The sequence below is a fragment of the Streptopelia decaocto genome (assembly GCF_964273445.1).
Source record: "Streptopelia decaocto genome assembly, contig: HAP1_SCAFFOLD_131, whole genome shotgun sequence".
Classification (NCBI taxonomy): domain Eukaryota; kingdom Metazoa; phylum Chordata; class Aves; order Columbiformes; family Columbidae; genus Streptopelia; species Streptopelia decaocto.
The window spans coordinates 20979-29747 of NW_028117150.1; positions in this window are offsets into that span (position 1 = coordinate 20979).

The following is an 8769-nucleotide window of genomic DNA, read 5'->3' on the forward strand; positions in this document are numbered from 1 at the left end:
AGGGTGACTATCATGGCACAGAGGCACAGCGTCTCAGGCAGGGTCACTATGATGGCACAGAGCCACAGCGTCTCCAGGCAGGGTCACTATGATGGCACCGAGGCAGAGCGTCTCCAGGTAGGGTCACTATGATGGCACAGAGGCACAGCGTCTCCAGGCAGGGTCACTATGATGGCACAGAGGCACAGCGTTTCTATGCAGGGTCACTATGATGGCACAGAGGCACAGCGTCCCTAGGCAGGGTCACTATGATGGCACAGAGGCACAGCGTCTCTATGCAGGGTCATTATGATGGCACAGAGGCACAGCATCTCAGGCAGGGTCACTATGATGGCACAGAGGCACAGCATCTCAGGCAGGGTCACTATGATGGCACAGAGGCACAGAGTCTCAGGCAGGGTCACTATGATGGCACCGAGGCAGAGCGTCTCAGGCAGGGTCACTATGATGGCACAGAGGCACAGCGTCTCAGGCAGGGTCACTATGATGGCACAGAGGCACAGCGCCTCAGGCAGGGTCACTATGATGGCACCGAGGCAGAGCGTCTCAGGCAGGGTCACTATGATGGCACAGAGGCACAGCGTCTCAGGCAGGGTCACTATGATGGCACAGAGGCACAGCGTATCCAGGAAGGGTCACTATGATGTCACAGAGGCACAGAGTCTCAGGCAGGGTCACTATGATGGCACAGAGGCACAGCGTCTCTATGCAGGGTCATTATGATGGCACAGAGGCACAGCGTCTCAGGCAGGGTCACTATGATGGCACAGAGGCACAGCGTCTCAGGCAGGGTCACTATGATGGCACAGAGGCACAGCGTCTCCAGGCAGGATCACTATGATGGCACAGAGGCACAGCGTCTCAGGCAGGGTCACTATGAGGGCACCGAGGCAGAGCGTCTCAGGCAGGGTCACTATGATGGCACAGAGGCACAGCGCCTCAGGCAGGGTCACTATGATGGCACCGAGGCAGAGCGTCTCAGGCAGGGTCACTATGATGGCACAGAGGCACAGCGTATCCAGGAAGGGTCACTATGATGTCACAGAGGCACAGAATCTCAGGCAGGGTCACTATGATGGCACAGAGGCAGAGCGTCTGCAGGCAGGGTCACTATGACGGCACAGAGGCACAGCGTCTCCCGGCAGGGTCACTATGACGGCACAGAGGCACAGCGTCTCAGGCAGGGTCACTATGATGGCACAGAGGCACAGCGTCTCAGGCAGGGTCACCGTGATGGCGGAGAGGCACAGCGTCTCCAGGCAGGGTCACTATGATGGCACAGAGGCACAGCGTCTCATGCAGGGTCACTGTCATGGCACAGAGGCACAGCGTTTCCAGGCAGGGTCACTATGATGGCACAGAGGCACAGCGTCTCCAGGCAGGGTCACTATGGTGGCACAGAGGCACAGCGTCTCAGGCAGGGTCACTATGATGGCACAGAGGCACAGCGTCTCAGGCAGGGTCACCGTGATGGCGGAGAGGCACAGCGTCTCCAGGCAGGGTCACTATGATGGCACAGAGTCACAGCGTCTCCAGGCAGGGTCACTATGATGGCACAGAGGCACAGCGTCTCCAGGCAGGGTCACCATGATGGCACAGAGGCACAGCGTCTCCAGGCAGGGTCAATATGATGGCACAGAGGCACAGGGTCTCCAGGCAGGGTCACTATGATGGCACAGAGGCACAGCGTCTCCAGGCAGGTTCACTATGATGGCACAGAGGTACAGCGTCTCAGGCAGGGTCACTATGATGGCACAGAGGCACAGCGTGTCAGGCAGGGTCACTATGATGGCACAGAGGCACAGCGTCTCAGGCAGGGTCACGATGATGGCACAGAGGCACAGCGTCTCCAGGCAGGGTCACTATGATGGCACAGAGGCACAGCATCTCAGGCAGGGTCACTATGACGGCACAGAGGCACAGCATCTCAGGCAGGGTCACTATGATGGCACAGAGGCACAGCATCTCAGGCAGGGTCACTATGATGGCACAGAGGCACAGAGTCTCAGGCAGGGTCACTATGATGGCACAGAGGCACAGCGTCTCAGGCAGGGTCACTATGATGGCACCGAGGCAGAGCGTCTCAGGCAGGGTCACTATGATGGCACCGAGGCAGAGCGTCTCAGGCAGGGTCACTATGATGGCACAGAGGCACAGCGCCTCAGGCAGGGTCACTATGATGGCACCGAGGCAGAGCGTGTCAGGCAGGGTCACTATGATGGCACAGAGGCACAGCGTATCCAGGCAGGGTCACTATGATGGCACAGAGGCACAGCGTCTCTATGCAGGGTCATTATGATGGCACAGAGGCACAGCGTCTCCAGGCAGGGTCACTATGATGGCACAGAGGCACAGCGTCTCAGGCAGGGTCACTATGATGGCACAGAGGCACAGCGTCTCCAGGCAGGATCACTATGATGGCACCGAGGCAGAGCGTCTCAGGCAGGGTCACTATGATGGCACCGAGGCAGAGCGTCTCAGGCAGGGTCACTACGATGGCACAGAGGCACAGCGCCTCAGGCAGGGTCACTATGACGGTACAGAGGCACAGCGTCTCCAGGAAGGGTCACTATGACGGCACAGAGGCACAGCGTCTCAGGCAGGGTCACTATGATGGCACAGAGGCACAGCGTCTCCAGGCAGGGTCACTATCATGGCACAGAGGCACAGCATCTCAGGCAGGGTCACTATGATGGCACAGAGGCACAGCGTCTCAGGCAGGATCACTATGATGGCACAGAGGCACAGCGTATCCAGGCAGGGTCACTATGATGGCACCGAGGCAGAGCGTCTCAGGCAGGGTCACTATGACGGCACAGAGGCACAGCATCTCAGGCAGGGTCACTATGATGGCACAGAGGCACAGCATCTCAGGCAGGGTCACTATGATGGCACCGAGGCAGAGCGTCTCAGGCAGGGTCACTATGATGGCACCGAGGCAGAGTGTCTCAGGCAGGGTGACTATGATGGCACCGAGGCAGAGCGTCTCAGGCAGGGTCACTATGATGGCACAGAGGCACAGCGCCTCAGGCAGGGTCACTATGATGGCACCGAGGCAGAGTGTCTCAGGCAGGGTCACTATGATGGCACAGAGGCACAGCGTATCCAGGAAGGGTCACTATGATGTCACAGAGGCACAGAGTCTCAGGCAGGGTCACTATGACGGCACAGAGGCACAGCGTCTCCAGGCAGGGTCACTATGATGGCACAGAGGCACAGCGTCTCCAGGCAGGGTCACTATGACGGCACAGAGGCACAGCGTCACCTGGCACGGTCACTATGACGGCACAGAGGCACAGCGTCTCCAGGCAGGGTCACTATGATGGCACAGAGGCACAGCGTCTCCAGGCAGGGTCATTATGACGGCACAGAGGCACAGCGTCTCAGGCAGGGTCACTATGATGGCACAGAGGCACAGCGTCTCAGGCAGGGTCACTATGATGGCACAGAGGCACAGCGTCTCTATGCAGGGTCATTAGGATGGCACAGAGGCACATCGTCTCAGGCAGGGTCACTATGACGGCACAGAGGCAGAGCGTCTCAGGCAGGGTCACTATGACGGCACAGAGGCACAGCGTCTCAGGCAGGGTCACTATGATGGCACAGAGGCACAGCGTCTCAGGCAGGGTCACTATGATGGCACAGAGGCACAGCGTCTCCAGGCAGGGTCATTATGACGGCACAGAGGCACAGTGTCTCCAGGCAGGGTCACTATGATGGCACAGAGGCACAGCGTCTCAGGCAGGGTCACTATGATGGCACAGAGGCACAGCGTCTCTATGCAGGGTCATTATGATGGCACAGAGGCACAGAGTCTCAGGCAGGGTCACTATGACGGCACAGAGGCAGAGCGTCTCAGGCAGGGTCACTATGACGGCACAGAGGCACAGCGTCTCAGGCAGGGTCACTATGATGGCACAGAGGCACAGCGTCTCAGGCAGGGTCACTATGATGGCACAGAGGCACAGGGTCTCAGGCAGGGTCACTATGATGGCACAGAGGCACAGCGTCTCAGGCAGGGTCACTATGACGGCACAGAGGCACAGCGTCTCAGGCAGGGTCACTATGATGGCACAGAAGCACAGCATCTCAGGCAGGGTCACTATGATGGCACAGAGGCACAGCGTTTCCAGGCAGGGTCACTATGATGGCAGAGAGGCACAGCGTCTCCAGGCAGGGTCACTATCATGGCACAGAGGCACAGCGTCTCAGGCAGGGTCACTATGATGGCACAGAGGCACAGCGTCTCACCAGGTTCACTATGACGGCACAGAGGCACAGCGTCTCCTGGCACGGTCACTATGACGGCACACAGGCACAGCGTCTCCAGGCAGGGTCACTATGATGGCACAGAGGCACAGCGTCTCAGGCAGGGTCACTATGATGGCACAGAGGCACAGCGTCTCCAGGCAGGGTCATTATGACGGCACAGAGGCACAGTGTCTCCAGGCAGGGTCACTATGATGGCACAGAGGCAGAGCGTCTCAGGCAGGGTCACTATGATGGCACAGAGGCACAGCGTCTCCAGGCAGGGTCACTATGACGGCACAGAGGCATAGCATCTCAGGCAGGGTCACTATGATGGCACAGAGGCACAGCGCCTCAGGCAGGGTCACTATGATGGCACCGAGGCAGAGCGTCTCAGGCAGGGTCACTATGATGGCACAGAGGCACAGCGTATCCAGGCAGGGTCACTATGATGTCACAGAGGCACAGAGTCTCAGGCAGGGTCACTATGATGGCACAGAGGCACAGCGTCTCCAGGCAGGGTCACTATGACCGCACAGAGGCACAGCGTCTCCAGGCAGTGTCACTATGACGGCACAGAGGCACAGCGTCTCCAGGCAGGGTCACTATGACGGCACAGAGGCACAGCGTCTCCTGGCACGGTCACTATGACGGCACAGAGGCACAGCGTCTCCAGGCAGGGTCACTATGATGGCACAGAGGCACAGCGTCTCCAGGCAGGGTCACTATGACGGCACAGAGGCACAGCGTCTCCTGGCACGGTCACTATGACGGCACAGAGGCACAGCGTCTCCAGGCAGGGTCACTATGATGGCACAGAGGCACAGCGTCTCCAGGCAGGGTCATTATGACGGCACAGAGGCACAGTGTCTCCAGGCAGGGTCACTATGATGGCACAGAGGCACAGCGTCTCAGGCAGGGTCACTATGATGGCACAGAGGCACAGCGTCTCTATGCAGGGTCATTATGATGGCACAGAGGCACAGCGTCTCAGGCAGGGTCACTATGACGGCACAGAGGCAGAGCGTCTCAGGCAGGGTCACTTTGATGGCAGAGAGGCACAGCGTCTCAGGCAGGGTCACTATGATGGCACAGAGGCACAGCGTCTCAGGCAGGGTCACTATGATGGCACAGAGGCACAGCGTCTCAGGCAGGGTCACTATGATGGCACAGAGGCACAGCGTCTCCAGGCAGGGTCACTATGATGGCAGAGAGGCACAGCGTCTCCAGGCAGGGTCACTATCATGGCACAGAGGCACAGCGTCTCAGGCAGGGTCACTATGATGGCACAGAGGCACAGCGTCTCACCAGGTTCACTATGACGGCACAGAGGCACAGCGTCTCCTGGCACGGTCACTATGACGGCACAGAGGCACAGCGTCTCCAGGCAGGGTCACTATGATGGCACAGAGGCACAGCGTCTCCAGGCAGGGTCATTATGACGGCACAGAGGCACAGTGTCTCCAGGCAGGGTCACTATGATGGCACAGAGGCAGAGCGTCTCAGGCAGGGTCACTATGATGGCACAGAGGCACAGCGTATCCAGGCAGGGTCACTATGATGGCACCGAGGCAGAGCGTCTCAGGCAGGGTCACTATGACGGCACAGAGGCATAGCATCTCAGGCAGGGTCACTATGATGGCACAGAGGCACAGCGCCTCAGGCAGGGTCACTATGATGGCACCAAGGCAGAGCGTCTCAGGCAGGGTCACTATGATGGCACAGAGGCACAGCGTATCCAGGCAGGGTCACTATGATGTCACAGAGGCACAGAGTCTCAGGCAGAGTCACTATGATGGCACAGAGGCACAGCGTCTCCAGGCAGGGTCACTATGACGGCACAGAGGCACAGCGTCTCCAGGCAGGGTCACTATGACGGCACAGAGGCACAGCGTCTCCTGGCACGGTCACTATGACGGCACAGAGGCACAGCGTCTCCAGGCAGGGTCACTATGATGGCACAGAGGCACAGCGTCTCCAGGCAGGGTCACTATGATGGCACAGAGGCACAGCGTCTCCAGGCAGGGTCATTGTGACGGCACAGAGGCACAGTGTCTCCAGGCAGGGTCACTATGATGGCACAGAGGCACAGCGTCTCAGGCAGGGTCACTATGATGGCACAGAGGCACAGGGTCTCAGGCAGGGTCACTATGATGGCACAGAGGCACAGCGTCTCTATGCAGGGTTAATATGATGGCACAGAGGCACAGCGTCTCAGGCAGGGTCACTATGATGGCACAGAGGCACAGCGTCTCAGGCAGGGTCACTATGATGGCACAGAGGCACAGCGTCTCTATGCAGGGTCATTAGGATGGCACAGAGGCACAGCGTCTCAGGCAGGGTCACTATGACGGCACAGAGGCAGAGCGTCTCAGGCAGGGTCACTATGACGGCACAGAGGCACAGCGTCTCAGGCAGGGTCACTATGATGGCACAGAGGCACAGCGTCTCAGGCAGGGTCACTATGATGGCACAGAGGCACAGTGTCTCCAGGCAGGGTCACTATGATGGCACAGAGGCACAGCGTCTCAGGCAGGGTCACTATGATGGCACAGAGGCACAGCGTCTCTATGCAGGGTCATTATGATGGCACAGAGGCACAGAGTCTCAGGCAGGGTCACTATGACGGCACAGAGGCAGAGCGTCTCAGGCAGGGTCACTATGACGGCACAGAGGCACAGCGTCTCAGGCAGGGTCACTATGATGGCACAGAGGCACAGCGTCTCAGGCAGGGTCACTATGATGGCACAGAGGCACAGGGTCTCAGGCAGGGTCACTATGATGGCACAGAGGCACAGCGTCTCAGGCAGGGTCACTATGACGGCACAGAGGCACAGCGTCTCAGGCAGGGTCACTATGATGGCACAGAAGCACAGCATCTCAGGCAGGGTCACTATGATGGCACAGAGGCACAGCGTTTCCAGGCAGGGTCACTATGATGGCAGAGAGGCACAGCGTCTCCAGGCAGGGTCACTATCATGGCACAGAGGCACAGCGTCTCAGGCAGGGTCACTATGATGGCACAGAGGCACAGCGTCTCACCAGGTTCACTATGACGGCACAGAGGCACAGCGTCTCCTGGCACGGTCACTATGACGGCACACAGGCACAGCGTCTCCAGGCAGGGTCACTATGATGGCACAGAGGCACAGCGTCTCAGGCAGGGTCACTATGATGGCACAGAGGCACAGCGTCTCCAGGCAGGGTCATTATGACGGCACAGAGGCACAGTGTCTCCAGGCAGGGTCACTATGATGGCACAGAGGCAGAGCGTCTCAGGCAGGGTCACTATGATGGCACAGAGGCACAGCGTCTCCAGGCAGGGTCACTATGACGGCACAGAGGCATAGCATCTCAGGCAGGGTCACTATGATGGCACAGAGGCACAGCGCCTCAGGCAGGGTCACTATGATGGCACCGAGGCAGAGCGTCTCAGGCAGGGTCACTATGATGGCACAGAGGCACAGCGTCTCCAGGCAGGGTCACTATGACGGCACAGAGGCATAGCATCTCAGGCAGGGTCACTATGACGGCACAGAGGCACAGCGTCTCCAGGCAGTGTCACTATGACGGCACAGAGGCACAGCGTCTCCAGGCAGGGTCACTATGACGGCACAGAGGCACAGCGTCTCCTGGCACGGTCACTATGACGGCACAGAGGCACAGCGTCTCCAGGCAGGGTCACTATGATGGCACAGAGGCACAGCGTCTCCAGGCAGGGTCACTATGACGGCACAGAGGCACAGCGTCTCCTGGCACGGTCACTATGACGGCACAGAGGCACAGCGTCTCCAGGCAGGGTCACTATGATGGCACAGAGGCACAGCGTCTCCAGGCAGGGTCATTATGACGGCACAGAGGCACAGTGTCTCCAGGCAGGGTCACTATGATGGCACAGAGGCACAGCGTCTCAGGCAGGGTCACTATGATGGCACAGAGGCACAGCGTCTCTATGCAGGGTCATTATGATGGCACAGAGGCACAGCGTCTCAGGCAGGGTCACTATGACGGCACAGAGGCAGAGCGTCTCAGGCAGGGTCACTTTGATGGCAGAGAGGCACAGCGTCTCAGGCAGGGTCACTATGATGGCACAGAGGCACAGCGTCTCAGGCAGGGTCACTATGATGGCACAGAGGCACAGCGTCTCAGGCAGGGTCACTATGATGGCACAGAGGCACAGCGTCTCAGGCAGGGTCACTATGACGGCACAGAGGCACAGCGTCTCAGGCAGGGTCACTATGATGGCACAGAAGCACAGCATCTCAGGCAGGGTCACTATGATGGCACAGAGGAACAGCGTCTCCAGGCAGGGTCACTATGATGGCAGAGAGGCACAGCGTCTCCAGGCAGGGTCACTATCATGGCACAGAGGCACAGCGTCTCAGGCAGGGTCACTATGATGGCACAGAGGCACAGCGTCTCACCAGGTTCACTATGACGGCACAGAGGCACAGCGTCTCCTGGCACGGTCACTATGACGGCACAGAGGCACAGCGTCTCCAGGCAGGGTCACTATGATGG